The 16,867-nt window shown below is 34.9% G+C and overlaps 1 long non-coding RNA gene across 1 annotated transcript; it reads left to right on the forward strand.

The window, feature by feature from the left end:
- Positions 1–1,327: 1,327 nt before the first annotated feature.
- Positions 1,328–15,100, forward strand: LOC118748742. Its single transcript, XR_004994085.1, has 2 exons — positions 1,328–1,952; positions 12,925–15,100. It is a non-coding gene; the product is annotated as an uncharacterized LOC118748742 (long non-coding RNA).
- Positions 15,101–16,867: the final 1,767 nt, after the last annotated feature.

Consider the following 16,867-nt stretch of genomic DNA (forward strand, 5'->3'; position numbering starts at 1 on the left):
CTGTCATCGTAAAATGACGTGTGACGTTGATGCCCGTTCATACACACTGAGCTGTTTGTAAGCTTGAATTCATTTTCCCCTGTCTTCTATCAAAACCTCTACTCGCATATATTTCCAAAGTCACAAAGCTCCAAGTTAATGGTAACAGTTCCCTTGTTCTATACCAACTCTATCTGGGAGTATATATCTTATTAATACCCACAGCCAATATTGTAGTCCCGCTGTTTCCAAGAGTCTTCGGCGCACACCTGCGCTCATAAGTACTCTCTGCGAGGCCGAGGACGAGCAGACGATGCCAGATCAAGGCGAATTTATACAAGGTGGTTTATTAGATCAGCAGGTTTCTTCGCCTTAGGATATCCTCGGGGTCATTTGGAGGTTCTCAAGCCATTCCTGGATGATCCCGAGTTATACATCTACTATATACGGTTGTTTTCTCTATCAAAAATAAGGAACATGACACCCTCCAAAGTGCTTTTCAATAGCCAATGGTTGGAGCTTTTAATATTAGGGTTTAGCTCAGTAGATCTTTTTAGGTCACAGCCCGATTATTCCCGAATTAATTATATACATAATAACAATAAAGAGACATAAAAAAAAATTAATTTGCTTTTATTGTAGTAGCTTTATTTTTGTTTTACTAAATGTTATGTCATCTACATTTTCAATAAACTTGACATTGAAAAAAAATAAAAATAAAAATAAAAACCTCTAAAAAATGTGTGGTAGTTTTTTGTTGGTTTTTGTATGAAATTTTGGTAAGGAAAAAATTTCCCCGTGGCATCACTGCCACAGGTTCTCGCTGCTAGTCTCATCGTTGTCAAGAGCCACAGAGAGAGAGAAAGATCCAGTAGTGGAATCGGCCAAGAACATTATTAACGCGTGAAACCGACGTTTTGAAGAAAATTTGGCAGATTTTTATTAACTGAATGGAATTTTTGATCTAAAATCAAGTGGTAAAATATATGTTTATTTATCAATGTTTTACGGAACGACTTTCCGTAGCAATTTGTCAAATTTGTTTTGAGGTAGTATAATTCTAAAGTTAAGCCACTTTCTTATTTAATTAAAATATTTGTTAGCTTTCGCGTAAATTTCAACCGAAAGCCGAGATTCCATAAGCTCTTATACTGCTTAACAAAAAATTTTTGGTCAGACGCCTTGTTGCCATGTCGCGCTTTGATACGCCTTTTATCGACTTCATTGTGTACGGTACTTTACTACCTGTCATTTAACAGTGACATAACAGCTGTCATCCAACCAGCGCAAAGAGCCAAGTAGCTGCTACTCGCCGCTTTAAATTCGCCGCATTGCGTACGCTACACTATAGCCATCTCAGTCGCACACGCAGTGTAAACAAAAACGTGGAACCAGTTTTTCAGTGTTGCCTTTAACAAACCCCACCATTCACATACACTTGTGTGAAAAAGTAGTGAAAATTAGCGGCGAATGCTGTCCGGATATACAAACACTCATACATTCATAAACAACTGGGCGAAAAATGCAGCCAGCAGTTGCTCTGAGCAAAAGAGTTTCGAAGCGGTCGCCGTCGTGTACGTACGTAAATGCGTGAGTGGGCGCGTGTCGCAGAGCGCTAGTGAAGATTAAAGAAAAATAAAAATAAATGAAATAGTGAAAAACAATAACAAGCATATTGTAGACAAACCGAGCAAAGTGTAAAAATATTTTTAAATAAATAAATGAAACACGAGTATTGCAATGAAATACGCTGCTGCTGTATAAAAGCATAAAATGTGTGGCTTGAAAATAAAGTAGAAAAAAGTGTTGGCGCAGGAAGTGGAGTTAGCAAAAACAAAACGATACTCAGTGCCTCTACGACAGAACGTTGACGTCGGTGTAACCGCGACGGTTCCTAACGAAATCGAACGACTTTTACAAAAGTGTATAAACATTTATGAAACAAATATTGTGCAAGCTACAGCTAGAAGAGTGTAAGTTCCCAGAAGTAAAACGTTTTACTTAAAAAAAAAAACTTTGCCAAACCAATTTTTGTTTAATTCCATTGTGTTTAGCAGCTTGCTGCAATTGGATTGTCAAACCGCCAGAGCTGCTGCGTTCGATTTTTATAAAAATGTGTATGTGTGTGTGTGGGAATATGCATAAATGTGTGGGTAGCATCTAGCGGCTGCGATGGAAATGCAGCTGCGGCGCGGCTGTCAGTGGTTGATTGCTTTGGTTAGCAACAGGGATGGAAAATCGAAATTTCAAATTGTACCCAATTTGACAATAGAAATGTACCTTTTTGCTATCAAATGTACCTACAAAGTAGCTCACGATTTTGTTAACTTTTTTTATTATTTTCAGACAATTGGTAACAATTGAATAAATTTATACATTATTTGCATAAACAAGAAAGTGATTAATCTATCGATGCAGTTGAATTAATATTCATAAAAATTCAATAAAAATATATGTTCATATGTATGTAGGTACATTGGGGTCCACATAAAAGTATAGTCGGAATTTTGATGATCTCACTGTCTATGACTGAACTATACCGATAAAAATTGTCTTTATTTAGAAATCAAGAAATATTTAGGAGGAAATATTATATATGGGGGAAAACATCGTTTTTGTAGAAATGGTATAGATTTTTCGATCGGAAAACTTTGTTTCTCTTTTGGAGATTTTCAATAATATTACCCAAATATTTATTTAACCATTTTATACGATTAACTATTTCTTTTAAGACCCCTAAAACCCTCAAAAATGCAATGGGGAACCCATAACAAATCGCTATTATTGGAGATGGTAAAATTAACAATTGGGTATTATCATTAGCAGTCTCTTAAAGAGAACCAAACTTTTCCAATTAAGAAATATTGATTTTCAAGAATTCTAAACCATTTTTAAGAAAACTGGTTTTTCCCCCGTATAAAATACAAGAACAACTTTAAGCGACCTCTAAATATTTTTTGATATAAAAAAGGGGTATAATTTTTTCCGTATCATTCATTTTATTTAACCCTGCTTAGGAACGGTCTTGTTTTAGCGGTCTTTCTCATATTGTTACATTTGAGTTTACATGGTTGAGAATTACACAATTATTCACAAATATACTGAAAGGAAAACTACTTAAAAAAGAATTTAAGAAAATTGCATTAGTTTACACAATTTATTTATTTAATATGTTGGCTCTGAATCGCTAACAGCTCACAACATAAAGGTACACCATGCTGACTGTAAATTGGTCGGTCAATTGTAATATATGAATTAGTTTGTTTTCAAACTCTTTTACAAGGGGTGATATGTAGTCGTCCCTAAAGAAATAATAAATTGGGTACTTGAAGAGCAAATGCTCAAGGCTTTCTATTTGGACTAGATTGCACTGCATACATAAACAATTTGGGTCTATTTTCTAAACCAGGCCTTTGATACAAAACATTATGGGGTATTTCGTAGGCAGCCGAACTTGGGCTTCAATCTTTCTTACTTATCCACCGTTGCAAGAATAAATGTTCGCCAGATTACATTCAGACTACAGATATTACCGCCTTTAATTATATTCTTCCGCACTTTCAACTCATTCGCAACTGAAATTGACATACATGCAGTATGAAATCCTCCAAAAGGTGAAAAGTTTTTCACTGTTCGCAAAGAATTTAATTAAGGAACTTGGCCACTTTGCAAAGATTTCTTCTTGCCATAATAACATGTTCACAATGATATATGAGTTGCCATTTCTCCTCGCTTAGAAGAATTTTCTTAATTTTTTTTCGCGGTAACGTAGTCTTAAATATGGATATTTATTTGGCTATCGTCTAATTGTACCTAAATTAAGCTCAGTGCACCGAATGTACCTTTTGGTTCGAAAAAGTCGGAAAAAGGTACAATTGTACCTACTTTTCCATCCCTGGTTATCTAGCAAAATAAATTGGTTTTGATTTGGGAACATCGAGTGCAGGAATAAAAGTGGCTTCGAATTTTTAGTGCTCGAAAAAATTTGTTTTCAAAAAGTAATAACAGTGTGTTAATATGTAATTGTTTCAATAAAAAATACGGACTTAAGCCAAACTTGTACTGTGAATGTATACGGTCATTATGTATAAGGCCAATACTAACTTACCATGCTTTTACAAATTCTGAGATAGAGCGCTCTTCAATCAAATTTTGAAATGGGGTGTTATTGAAAAATTTGCTGAGATAGGGCGTTTTCGAACCACCTGCCGAAATAGGTCGAACTTTCACTCAGCCGTCGATATACTGTATTGTGTTGCCGTGGTGTTTTCTGAAAATCTGGTCAACCCATGCCCGTTCCGACTACCTTATAATGTAATGTAAATGGTTTGGATGTAACGGAAAAGGACACCGCGGCCTAGAAGATATTTTGTATCCCTGTGATGGTTCCTAACCCTGACGGCCTCCGTTTTAAATTCTAAAAGTTTCTTGGTAGACGAATGCCTAACCTTAAGGGTACCGACTGTGGAAGAACTGAAGCATTGCAGTCTTAGTCTGGCCAATGCCGGACAATCACATATAATGTGCTCCAATGTCTTCAAGCCAAAGACGACAATCCGTCTCTGTGGAAATACCAATCTGGTGCGTGTGAGAGAGCGCAGATTATTATGGCCCGTCAGATAGCCAATAAGCAACTTGATATCAGCTCTGTTCGGAAGATGTTTATCTTTCCTAGTGAAAGCATAACCAAGGGTACTTCTCACCAGTACCTACTGCCTTCTGAGTTTACCTGCGATTTTTTTTTAAGCCTCGAGGAGGAAAGAAACTGTGAAGGAGTACCAAACGCATCCACTTTTTCGTATAGTCCAGGAGCATGTCTAGCATTGGCATCAGCAACAACCACGGTTACCAGATTGGATTTTTAACCCTGAGATTCAGGGGCTTCCGCTTAGTCGGGTACTAGCGCTTAAAAGCTATGAAATACTAAGCAAATTTTTCATGCAAGATCTAAAAGAGATTTCTGAATGCTCATCGACAAGTTCTAGTCGTTTGAAGATACCAACGAATCATGGTAGCAGACAGCATCACAGATTCCAGAGATAACGCATCAAAATGGCACGTACAGCGCTAAAACGTTACAAGCGATTTTCAAAGTCTCCAGGCCAGTTTGGCTATCGCAGCAAGCCCTGACTTGTTGTCCGCGCCGTCTGTCGCGTACCACCCACTATGCCATATAAAAGCCGTCCAGCTCCAGTTTCATTTTCAGTCTTGAAACCGTCGCGACGGTATAGAAAGTTCCTCAAGATGGTAGCCGGTTCTTTCCTTTGCTTTTTTTGTAGGAAAGCTTTCGATGTGCATACTTTGTTTAAGAAAAGACACCACTTGAGGAATTCTGATCGCTAAGCTAAATTCTATGGTAGTCTGTTTTATATAGAATCCGTCGATTCGATCATCGCTCTACGGCAACTTGCTACAACAGAATATGTGACGATTCGCCTGACTAAAATTGTTTATACCCAAAATACCATAAGCGGATTTGGGCTACAAGTCCTACTAAAGATAAAAAGGCCTGGAATTTAATATTTATATCTCCGTCAGATCCAAGCTATAAAAACTGCAAAACTTGGTATAAAAAAAATTACGACTTAGAAAGGAAATCATTACATTCCGCTGTTAATAGGCTAAAGAAAATAGAGTTAGGGAGAAACAAATTCGAACAATATTCAAAACCAAAACAGCTGCGGTGCAGACAATCTGACCGCTTGAAAGCTTGTATCAGAAAAAAAGGCAGCAATCAAATGGCTTCAAGACCAAGGCTGACTTCTGTAGAGACGAAGTTGAAACTCTGTTAACGGATGACCATAGTTTACTTGAGTAAACTTCGCAACGCTTATGAATGGCAACATCGGGGGATGAAAACCGGAATGATGTTTTTTAAAAATACAAAAATACCCCAGTGCCGACGGTATACCGGCCAAGCTTTTCAAAACAGGCGGGCGGCGAACAGCCGTTACCTGAAGATGGGAACCTCTGTGTACTTTGTCAAGAGAGAAGATCCCGCCGCTTGTGCCAATTATCGCAGAATTAACTTCTTAATATTACTTTTAAGGTTCTGTCGACGATACGTAATGGGATCCTATTTCCACAATTGAAAAGCAGAACTCTCTCGACGAATAAAAATTCCGTTCTACAAGTCCCTCATCATGTCCGTCCTATTATATAGCGTAGAAACATGAAAGATGCTAAGCAAAGATGAGAAGACTTTGGGGGATTTCTTGAGAACTATGCAAGATCTACAGCCCTGTTCCCGTGGCGGGCGGGTACCGAAGGTGATGGATTGACGAGCTGTACGAGCCTTTTAACGATACGAATAAATTTAATTAAGCGCATAAAAAATACAACGATTGCGCTGACTTGGGCATGTTCTATGCACGGATGAATATGCTCCAATGAAAAGATCATTCCACTCGGCATCCATGGTTGGACAAAGAAAGCGAGTGCGCCCTCAAACAAAATGAAAGGGCCAAGCGCAGAAGTGCCTGTCTGCCCCCAAACCGACAAGCAGTTGTAGTGCCAAATAAGAAGTAGAAGTAGGTAAATGACTGCAAAAAAGTGAAGCAAAGTCTATTTTAGAAGTCATCAAACCTATTTTCTCAATGGATGTTTCTATTGCCTTGCCTGCCTTAAGAAATCTAGACAAAAACCTTTGCCGCCATATTGCCATACATACAAATTAAAAGACAATTACTTAAACTTTTTTCGAGATGCAAGAATGTCTGCTTCTGTTTATACTCAAAGTAAGCCGACAATTGTCTGTCTACTCAAGTGCTTTCGCGATCGCAATCGCTATGAGAGCAGATCACATTTGAAATACTCGTAAAATAAAGCAGCTTTCGAAAAAAACTTCACGTCACTTGATGATTACTGACAAGAGTCGCACTTACGAGCAAGTATAGAAAAACATATTCCTTTATAGATACGTACTTACTTACTATATATTTATGAATGTTTCTACATACATATGTACTTATCTAAACATGCTTTCAAAAGTGTAGGTATGTACATACATATATGTATAGGTATATGTATAAGTATAAGGCCTCAGCCACTACTCTCTGTATTTCCATTGTTCCAACAGTAGTTTGCCTCGACGTTCCTATTTATCTGTATGCCTCTTACTATTAATTTTTTTACTATGACAAAATAATAAGTATGAAAAAAGACTAGTGAACTTAGTATGCAGGTAGCGACGGTAATCGTTTTGTGCTACAGTTGATACTAGAAACGTAAATGACTAATGAGCAGTGAAATAAATAGAAAAATTAATTTTTAAAAATAGATACTATGTACTGTAAAGTAAATAATAATAATAATAGATTGGCGCTTACACATATGTTAGTGTTTGGCCGAGCTTCTCCTCCGATTTGTGGCGTGCGCCTTGATGTTGTCACACAAAGCGGAGGGACCTACAGTTTTACGCCGACTCCGAACGGCGATTGCATTTTTATGAGAAGCTGTTTTTCATGGCAGAAATACACTCGGAGGTTTGCCATTGCCTGCCGAGGGACGACCGCTGTTAAGAAAAAACCTTTTTCTAAATTTTTTTTGCGATGTTGCTTTGAGCAAGGCTTGAACCCAGGTGCTGATGAGTGGAAGCGCGCACTGCTTACCACTACACCACAGCGGCGATCAGCCAATTTATTGTAAAAAACAGTATGGGCATTCAAAATTGGACAAGGGAAGCATCAGCTTCAAGAGCTTTAAAGTTATATACGCTAATTCTTAAATTTCCAATAAAATAGGAAAAGGAACCTACATATAATTCACGAAAAGAAAGTAAAAGAACGAGATTTTCATATATCGTTAGGCTTGGAAGTTATAGAGCCATTACCCGATTTCGAAAATTTTTCGCATACCAACCACATTTTTATGACCAAAGGCACCTATCAAGCGCGAGTCTTGCTTTGTGGGTCCAAGTTGAAAAGTAAGACGCACCCTAATGTGCTTACATATATACATATGTAAAGATTTCAGTTATTTTTTTTCTGCTAGTCAATAATTTTATACGCATTCACAAATTAGGAAGGCGCCATGAGTTTAATTAGTATTTTTTTAATCACATTTTTTACGTGACCTTGATTTACCTATAAAAGGCCGCTGTAGCTGCTTGGTTAGAGTTGGGTAATACCACTCCATAGGCCCAGGTATCGATCAATGTCAAAGAAACATTCAAAAAAAAAATTTCAAAAAGGCTGTCGCGCCTCGGCAGGCTATGACAAACCTCCGAGTGTATGTCTGCGTTAAAAAAAAAAAATTTCATAAAATCCACTTGCCGTTCGGAGGCGGCGTAAAACTGTAGTTCCTTCCATTTGTGTAACAATATCAAGACGCACACGGCAAATTGGAGGAGAAGCTCGGCCAAACACTTAGCAAAAAGTGTAAGTACCAAAGTTGCTTTGCAAGCAACAACAAAATACCAAGACAATTGCCTAAATTTTGGCATTCGACTTTTCTATTAGGCGATCAGTCATTTTTGGTAACATATTATTAGCTCCAGCTTTTTGAGTTGAACAAAAGCATTATCGAAATCTCTCACAGCGGCAGCAAGCTCACTACTACATACTTGTGTATACTAAAATTGTTTTGGTGGCATTTAATAAAATAAAGATATACTGTTTGTGAGATGTTGTCGCAGTTCAAGAGCAGTCGCACAGTAGTTCAAAATTGGCATTCTGTGTTCACAATTTACTGAGACCTTCATTTTTCACTTAATTGATTTTTTAATTAATTAATTTTTTTTAATGAAAGCTAATAAAATTTTAAAGAGACTAGTTGAGCCCGAATTTTGAATTTCTGTTTGTTTGTATTAAATTTTTTAGTGCAAAGTACAGAAAAAGTTGCAATTTTGAAGAAAATCGTTTCTCCTATTCCAGTTAATAAATGCTACACAATAAAAACTAATTGAAAACAAATGTGGGGTTCCGCCAAAACGACAATAATTTTACCCAAACAAATTTTAAATGTTATGTTGACCAAAATAAATAATTTCTTTTTGGTTTTAAAAAAATTGTTGGGGTATGCAGTTGTATAGATCATTAAATTTTAGTATAATAAAGTGCAAGTTGCAAGTGGCTGAGAGTTCGCGTTGGTTTTTAATAATATGACAAACCCTCTTATGTCCCATTTGGCATGCAGATGTGCTCGAAATGTAAGCGAAAAAACTTATCCAAAACCAACGCGACCTCTTAGCCACTTATAAATTGCACTTTTTACTGAATACCCAACTTTTTTTCAGAAACTCAAAAAAAAAACTCATTTTAGTGAAATTTTTTTCTATAGCATTTCAGATTTTTCTTATAATACAATCCAACAAAAATTAAAAAAAAAATTGGATGAATTGGTGTCCTGCAAATTTTTAATTAGCTTTCATTAAAAAAATTCAATTGAAAGAAAAATTAAGGCTCCAGTGAATTGTGAACACAAAATGCCACTTTTGAACCACTGTGAGTCGGTGGCTGAAAGATTAAAAAACCGCTGCAACGTATTTAAATACAGCTCTGCGCCTTTCTTCGTCCCAGTTGCTTTTAATCAGTAGTATGTTGTGTTCCATTTCCATACACCATTATTATTCCCGCTATAATTTTTTTTGCGAGTAATTTTCTGTGGCTTTTGCAGTCAGTAATGTCCTCGCTTTCGATTTTTAATTGTTTATCACTAAAAATTGTTTGTAATATAAACATATTTATGTACATATTTTTACGACGATGAATATTGTACATTGGAACGTAACAGAAAAAAATTCACCGTACACTATCGTATCCAAAGTATTTTTACAAGGCAATTTCAAAAAAAAGTTGACCTTTTTACAGTTTTCGTCATATCTTCAGCATATATAGTCGTCTTTTACAGTAGTATACATATACATGCATATTTTTGAATGTTTTTGTCTCGAGGAGAATTTTTTGTTTTTGTGTTCCAAAGTTCATTCATCTCAAGTACCTGATCTCAATTTTTATCACCCCAGCGTACCGCCCTAATGTCACTAAATTAATGCTCGCCGAAATTTATTAAAATTTTGCTAAGGAAATATTTCGATTATACCAATAAAAATATTTAAAAAAAATTGCATTGCCGAATATACTTATGTAGGTGTCACCGAAAAATATATATAGAATACGTCAAAAAAAAATTTCGAAATTGCCTGCAAAAATACTTTACACTCGAAGGTGTACGGCGAACTTTTTTTTGCTTGCAAATTGCTGCGGGTCAAATGTACATTCATATATGAGTGAGGTGTTTTTATGCTTTTGTTATTCACCTTCAACTTTTTCTGTCGAATTTTTCTTTCTTAACTATTCTAAATAAGCTTATTAGCACATCATAAGTATTGAAATATTGCATATACTTTCATACATGCCACTGTATGTACTTACAGTGACTCAAACAAATGACCACGTGTTGATTTTCTTCAAATATTCGTAATGTTTTTCAGGATAAATTTTTTTTGCTATTTTTTACATAAAAATATCGTCTAAGCTTTAACCAAAACCGAGTATATCACAATTTCAAACTTTATACAAAATTTAGGAAAATTCAACAAATTTTCATCAAAATTTCATTTTTTTATTCTGAATTTTTAGAAAATTTTTGGGTATGCAATTTTAGGGCCCATACAATTTTAGTCTAATGAAGTGCAAGCTTCGCGTTGATTTTAGAGAATTTTTTTTTGGAGGCTACTATTTCGGGTTTTTTAATATAACAAGCGCAATTTACAAAAACTTGCGTTGGTATTTTGAAATTTTGGTGCTGACGGTATCCCGCGTTTTAGTTCATAAGAAATTCATACTTATATGAAAAAAGTGCGAAAATCCGTCAACAAAAAAAGTTGTCAAAAATCAACGCGACTTTTTAACCGTTTAAAACTTGCCACTCATTGGTCTAAAATTGTGTGGGCCAAAAAACTGCATACCCAAAAATTTTCGAAAAATTCAAAATAAAAAGTTGAAGTTTTTATGAAAATTAGTTGAATTTTCCTAAATTTAGTATAAAGTTTGAAACTGTGGTTTACACGGCTTAGACGATATCTTTATATAAAAATAACAAAAAAATAAAAAATTATCTCGAAAAACATACGAACATTTGAAGAAAATTAACACGTGGTCATTTGTCTGAGTCACTGTATATTCATGTACATAGGTGTGTATCTAATTGCAAATAATGAAATCTAAAAAAAAAATCGTTTTCTTTCTTGAAAATAATCAAATTAACTGTTAAAGCTCATATTTCACGTTGTTTTTTTTCCTTATTTACAAGAAACGCGAATTTTTACAAAAAACGCATACTTAAATATTTGACTACAAACATCGTTCATATTTCTTTAGCTTATATACTGGATTCAATATTTCTATGAACGTAATATCACTTACAAGTAATCATATTAGAAATATGTAAATAAACAAATGACGAAGCCATGAGCTCATATCGCATTGTAAATACATAAATGACTAACATAGAAATGTAGTCATACATATGTATGGATGTATGCTTTTTCTAGATATACGCTTGGAAAAATAAATTTGTATGTAAATTAGACTGGTTCAAAAAATCGACGTATCTTTTCTTCGAAATCCTCTGGGAAATACTTACTTTAATCTTGAGTAACTTTTGGATGAGTGGGCTTATGGAAAAATCATAAGAGAGTTTTTTAAAGCCTTTAATTTCCTGCAAAAATTTATCATTCTTATCGAGTAATGAAATTTATATGGAAAATAGAAATTCGCGACGCACCACATCTAGATCTTAATATTAAGCGCTGCGCTATTGACAGTTGTCTTATTTCACTGTCCCGAAATTATGTCACACAGGAGTTTGAAAGAAAAGGATAGTCCATTTTATTGAACCAGTCTACGGTATATACATGCATACATAAGTATGACTATTTAAATGATAAGAATCCATGAACAAAATTTTCAAAATCTCGTTAGAATTTTGCTTTCAATAACTATTGAAGAATTAAAATAAAAATGTGTACATACATACGCACATAATAAATACATACCGCATATTTGCTGCAAGAGTGTCCTAATCAAAAAAAATAAATAAATAAATATTTGGTCAAGTATGTATGCTGCAATGACCGCTACCTGTTCTTCTATCAGTACTTACTAGGACAAAAGATACATTAATATTTACTTTGTGAGTATACCTATGTATGTACATTCAAAACTTTAATTGTTTGTGTGGTTTTTATTTTTTTAATGCATGAATTGCTTCGTCCCAGAGACCCAAAATAATATTATTTAAGAGAATTATTTTTCGTCTTTGTATAATAATTATTTACGAGAAATATCTTTTTTCGTCACGCGAGACGATTGTTTTCAGTTGGAAATTATTTTCGTCTTCTTATAATAATTATATGGGACTTTTAATTTTCTCGTCTCTCGGGACGTTTATTTCAAGACTTAAATGATTTGCGTCTCTTCATAATAATTATATGGGACTTTAATTTTTCTCGTCAAGACGAAAATGATTTACGTCCGACATTTTCTCTTAATAGTATTGGTACATGTACAGCCGATTTCACGAAATTAAGGCAAATGACTCAGAGCTCGATTATATTGAATTTAAGTTTCTAACACTTGTCAGAAAACTAAAACTACGTTAAGGCAAAGCCCTTCAGTTTGACACTCGAAAATCGAGCAATAAAAGTCCCATATAATTATTATGAAAATACGTAAATCATTTCCGTCTTAAAATAAACGTCCCGCGAGACGAAAAAATAAAAGTCGCATATAATTATTAGGGGAAGATGAAAAAGTTTTTAGTCTAACGATTATCGTCTCAGGAGACGAAAACAAATTTTTCCATTGTTCAGTAATAATTATACAGCAATATTTAAATTTATTTCTTATAATCGTTATGGCCTCCGCTTCGTCCAAACCAAATCATCGATTTAGTATGAATTTTGTCATGATATCTTATAAATTAAATTTCTTTCTTTTACAGTGCCTCCAATTCATGAAAAATAACTTCAAACTCCACTGGCAACACCCTTTGTACTATACTCACCATGCTCAGCAGTTCGTAAGCTGCCAATTAGGCAACATTTCAACATAGCAGATGTCAAATTGAATTACTAAAGGTAAACAAAAGGAAAAACGAAAACTTTGCAAGATTGTGAAAATGGTTATCAGCAGACCGCAGGACACTGAACGGGCTGAGTGATTGCAAGTCAAATGCTAAGCCACGACAGCAGAGGACCTGTGTGGCTGTGTGGTGAATTAGAGCGCACTAATTTGACAGCAAGTGGTAGAAAAATAAGTGAGAGAGTGCCAGTATTTTTCAAGAGAGGATAGAGTGAGCGCAACTGCAGCAAGGCTCGCTACTGCTGACTTTTGCTGCCTGACAAGCCTGGCAAACTACCAGTCATAGACAGAAGTGAGCAGCACAGCGTAGGTAGCTGTCCAACGAATATAAAAGCGGATGAAAATTTCGAACGATGTGACGCGAAAAAAAATCATTACTTTATAAAGTGTTTGCAAAAAGAAAGAAATTATCAAAATTTAAAGTGAATAGGAAATTTGTGAACGAAAAAGTTGAACGCGATGAAAAAATCTATGCAGAACTCAAATAACTGGCTGCGCTAAGCGTTGTTGGCGAAGTCGCAACGAAAAAAAATTTTTGGGTGTGAAAACGAAAGTGAAAATTTAGCACAGAAACAAGAAACGAGTGCGCGCGTACGAGGTGGAGACGGCGAAAGCGGCAGTGCGGTTGGCGGTGAGTCCTCCCCTGTGACGACGGCAGGCGATTGCAGCAAGGAGCGCACAGTGACGCTAACAGCGCGGCGTGGAACGTATGGAACGTATCGCAAGCGTTGTTTAGCTAGCAGCAAGGATGCTGTGCAGCGCAAACGGCAGCTAAGAAGACCTGAACAACAACAACAACAACAGAGAAAACTAGGAAAATGTGCGCAGCGTTGACGTTGACGCTGACTGCGACACTCACTGAGCCCCAACAACCGTGTTAGATTTGCATGTATGTATGTGCAGAGGAACTTGGCTCAAAAAATATACATACATATATACATCACATAAACACTTTCACGAAAATCAAACCGACAAAAAGTCTTGACGACAACATACTTCAAATTCCTCACATATTTACATTCGTGCTGTACGTACGCAGGTGCGTGCGTTCGTGTGCGCCGAGATTTTGTGTGTCACGTGAATAGCTTTGCAGCGCCTAAATTTATGCTATAAATAGTTTACGTGCACCCAAAGTCCAAAAAAAAACTCCCAAAAGCACGTATGTAGGGGCGAACGCCGTTTAGCGCCTGTAAATATGCTACATTTGGCAATTTGGTGTGAAAGCAAAGCCAAAGCGAATGAAAAACAGCTGAGTGGCTGAGCCAACGACGGCAGGTTAACGCCTAAAAGTGTGCTAAACTAAGGGCAGACGCTGACTGTGTGTGTGTATATGTATATGCGTGCAAGCGGCCAAAAGTATGCAATGTATTATGTAAAACGGAAAGTGAAGAAATTTTGGGCAAGGCAAGCAGACGACGCGAAGGCTGTGACTTTTTAAAAATTCGAGTGCGAAAATATTAAAAAAAGAATATTTTCATTAAACATAGAAATTTGGAAAATTTTCTAGCGCGTTAAAGTATGCTACGCTATAGATAGGTATGAAAGTTTGCGCAACACATAGAAGAGAATATTTTAGTGCAGTAAAAGTTTTGTCTGAAGTTGAGCAGCTGATACTGTAATGCCCCTAAAAGTATGCTAGATTTCTTAGAATCTGTGGAAAGCGCAAAATAAGCAAAAACAACTGTGAAGAGCGCGATTAAATATATTAGCAATAGCTGTTGAAAATATGCTAAACTAAAAAAAAAATTTAAGCAGCGATGTATTGAAATTGAATCAACATCGCCTAAAAAGGTGCAGCACTCAGCGCAGTAGTGTGAAAAATTGTGCACCATAAGGCAAAATTTGTGCCCAAAAATGTGCAAAAATTCACTTAAACTTGCAACATAACGAATTGCTTGTAACAAAAGAAGCTAAAAAAAAGTGTATACACATACCCACACGCTTTAGCGCCCAATAGTCTGCTACGATTTAAGCAGCAGCAGCAGCAAGTAAGAATAAAGCAAGAGAGCGTGTAAAAATGCTAGCCAAAATATAAATTGTGTTAAAAAAGTCATAAATAACGCAATAGCACGTAGCACGTTTTTCAACACACACGTACACACACTCAAATACGAAGAAAAAAACCCATATCGTATACACCACATGCGTTCCAACTGTCCATACTTCGCCTGCGCGCTCTCTTGTCACTCTAATTTCGTGAGTAAGTGAGTGAGTGAGTGCGTCAGTGCGTACGTGCGTTCGTATATTATTGTGACGTCAAAAGTTAAGCGAAAAAGTGTAATTTCTTAGCTTGTTTCGCTCCATTTTCGTTTTTTTTCTCATAATGCGCCTAAAAGTAGACAAGCATTATTTATGAAACGTGCAAGTTTCTGCTATTTGAATGTGCAAAATTTATTGAAATTGTAATCAAGTAAATGTTGAATAGCTAGTGAAATTTCTGTGTAAAACAAATTACAATAGAAATAACTGCAGCATCAACGCACACATATACATACATACACACCCGCACATAGAATTTCATTCGACAAAATGGAGCAACCCAGCATATTGGTGCGCATTTTGCACTCAATACCACATGTGAATTACACGTTTCAGCGGGTGAATGACACCTTCAATCCGGACAGCGATGTTTATCTTGAGGTGAGTGGTGAAAATTAAGGCTTCAAAGTATAGTTTATTTTTTTAATTTAATGTACATAATTTCACTTCGTTTTTTTAATATTTTTTCTAGAAAAATTACAATATTTTGTCAAATTGTCGACAGTATATTTAAAAAAAATTCGTACATTCATGCTTCTTAAAATTTTTATAGATTTTTATTTTTGGTTTTGCACAAATATTGATTTTTTATTTTTTTTATATATAATTAGTTTTTTTATTTTGTTTTATTTTACATTTTATGCGTTTTTGTTACTGACGTTTAGCTAAATTTTATGGTTGCTTAATCTTGTTTTACTCTATTTTATTTAATTTTTTAAGTTAGACTTTATTTTTTTGGCTTTATAAATTCTATTTTCGAAAAATTTTCGTTTTTATCATTATACAATTTTTTTCTATCTTTAAATTTTAAATTATCTTTTGTTGTTTACTTTAATTAAATGTTTTGGTTTATTAAATTTTTTTTATTATTCTTTTTTATTTTATTGTTTCTTTTTTAATTTAATCTATTTTATATTAATTTTAATGCCTTAAAAATCTTTTTTCTAAAAATTATAGTTGTGTTTACAGTTTAATTAATGGTTTCTACCAAAAAATGTGGCCCTTGCACGGTGCAAAATATTTTTGATGTTACATTCAACCCTGTTAAAGGGCCCCTTGTCCAGCTCACACAATTCATAATATTATCGTTTTACGCAACCATTTGATTTTCAGGGCAACCATCTCCCCTGACAAAGCTTGAAACGCCAAAAAATATGCCTTTTTGACTTACAAGAGTGTGAAATTTTAAGAAACGAACCAATAATTTTCTCCCTTTTGCCCTTATTTTAGAATCGAACACGAAAACAGAAAGGGGGCAATCGAAATGCGACATTTTTTGGTAGAAACGAAGTCACCATATGTGGTTTGTTTTAGTTAATTTTTTTTTTTACTATGAATTATCTGTCTTACTTAATATTTTATTAAACTTTATAATTTTTAAATTAAATTTAATTTAAATTTTATTACAATTGAAATTTTAAAGAGTTTAAAATTTTAGAATTTAGTATTCATATGTAAATAGAATTTATATTTTGTATGTTATTTAGCTATATTCCAATTCATTTAATTTAAGAAGTATTTTAATGCTATTCAATTATTATTTT

The sequence above is a fragment of the Rhagoletis pomonella genome, unplaced genomic scaffold (genome assembly GCF_013731165.1).
Source record: "Rhagoletis pomonella isolate Grant_MI unplaced genomic scaffold, Rhpom_1.0 Rhpom_scaffold_00013, whole genome shotgun sequence".
NCBI classification, from domain to species: domain Eukaryota; kingdom Metazoa; phylum Arthropoda; class Insecta; order Diptera; family Tephritidae; genus Rhagoletis; species Rhagoletis pomonella.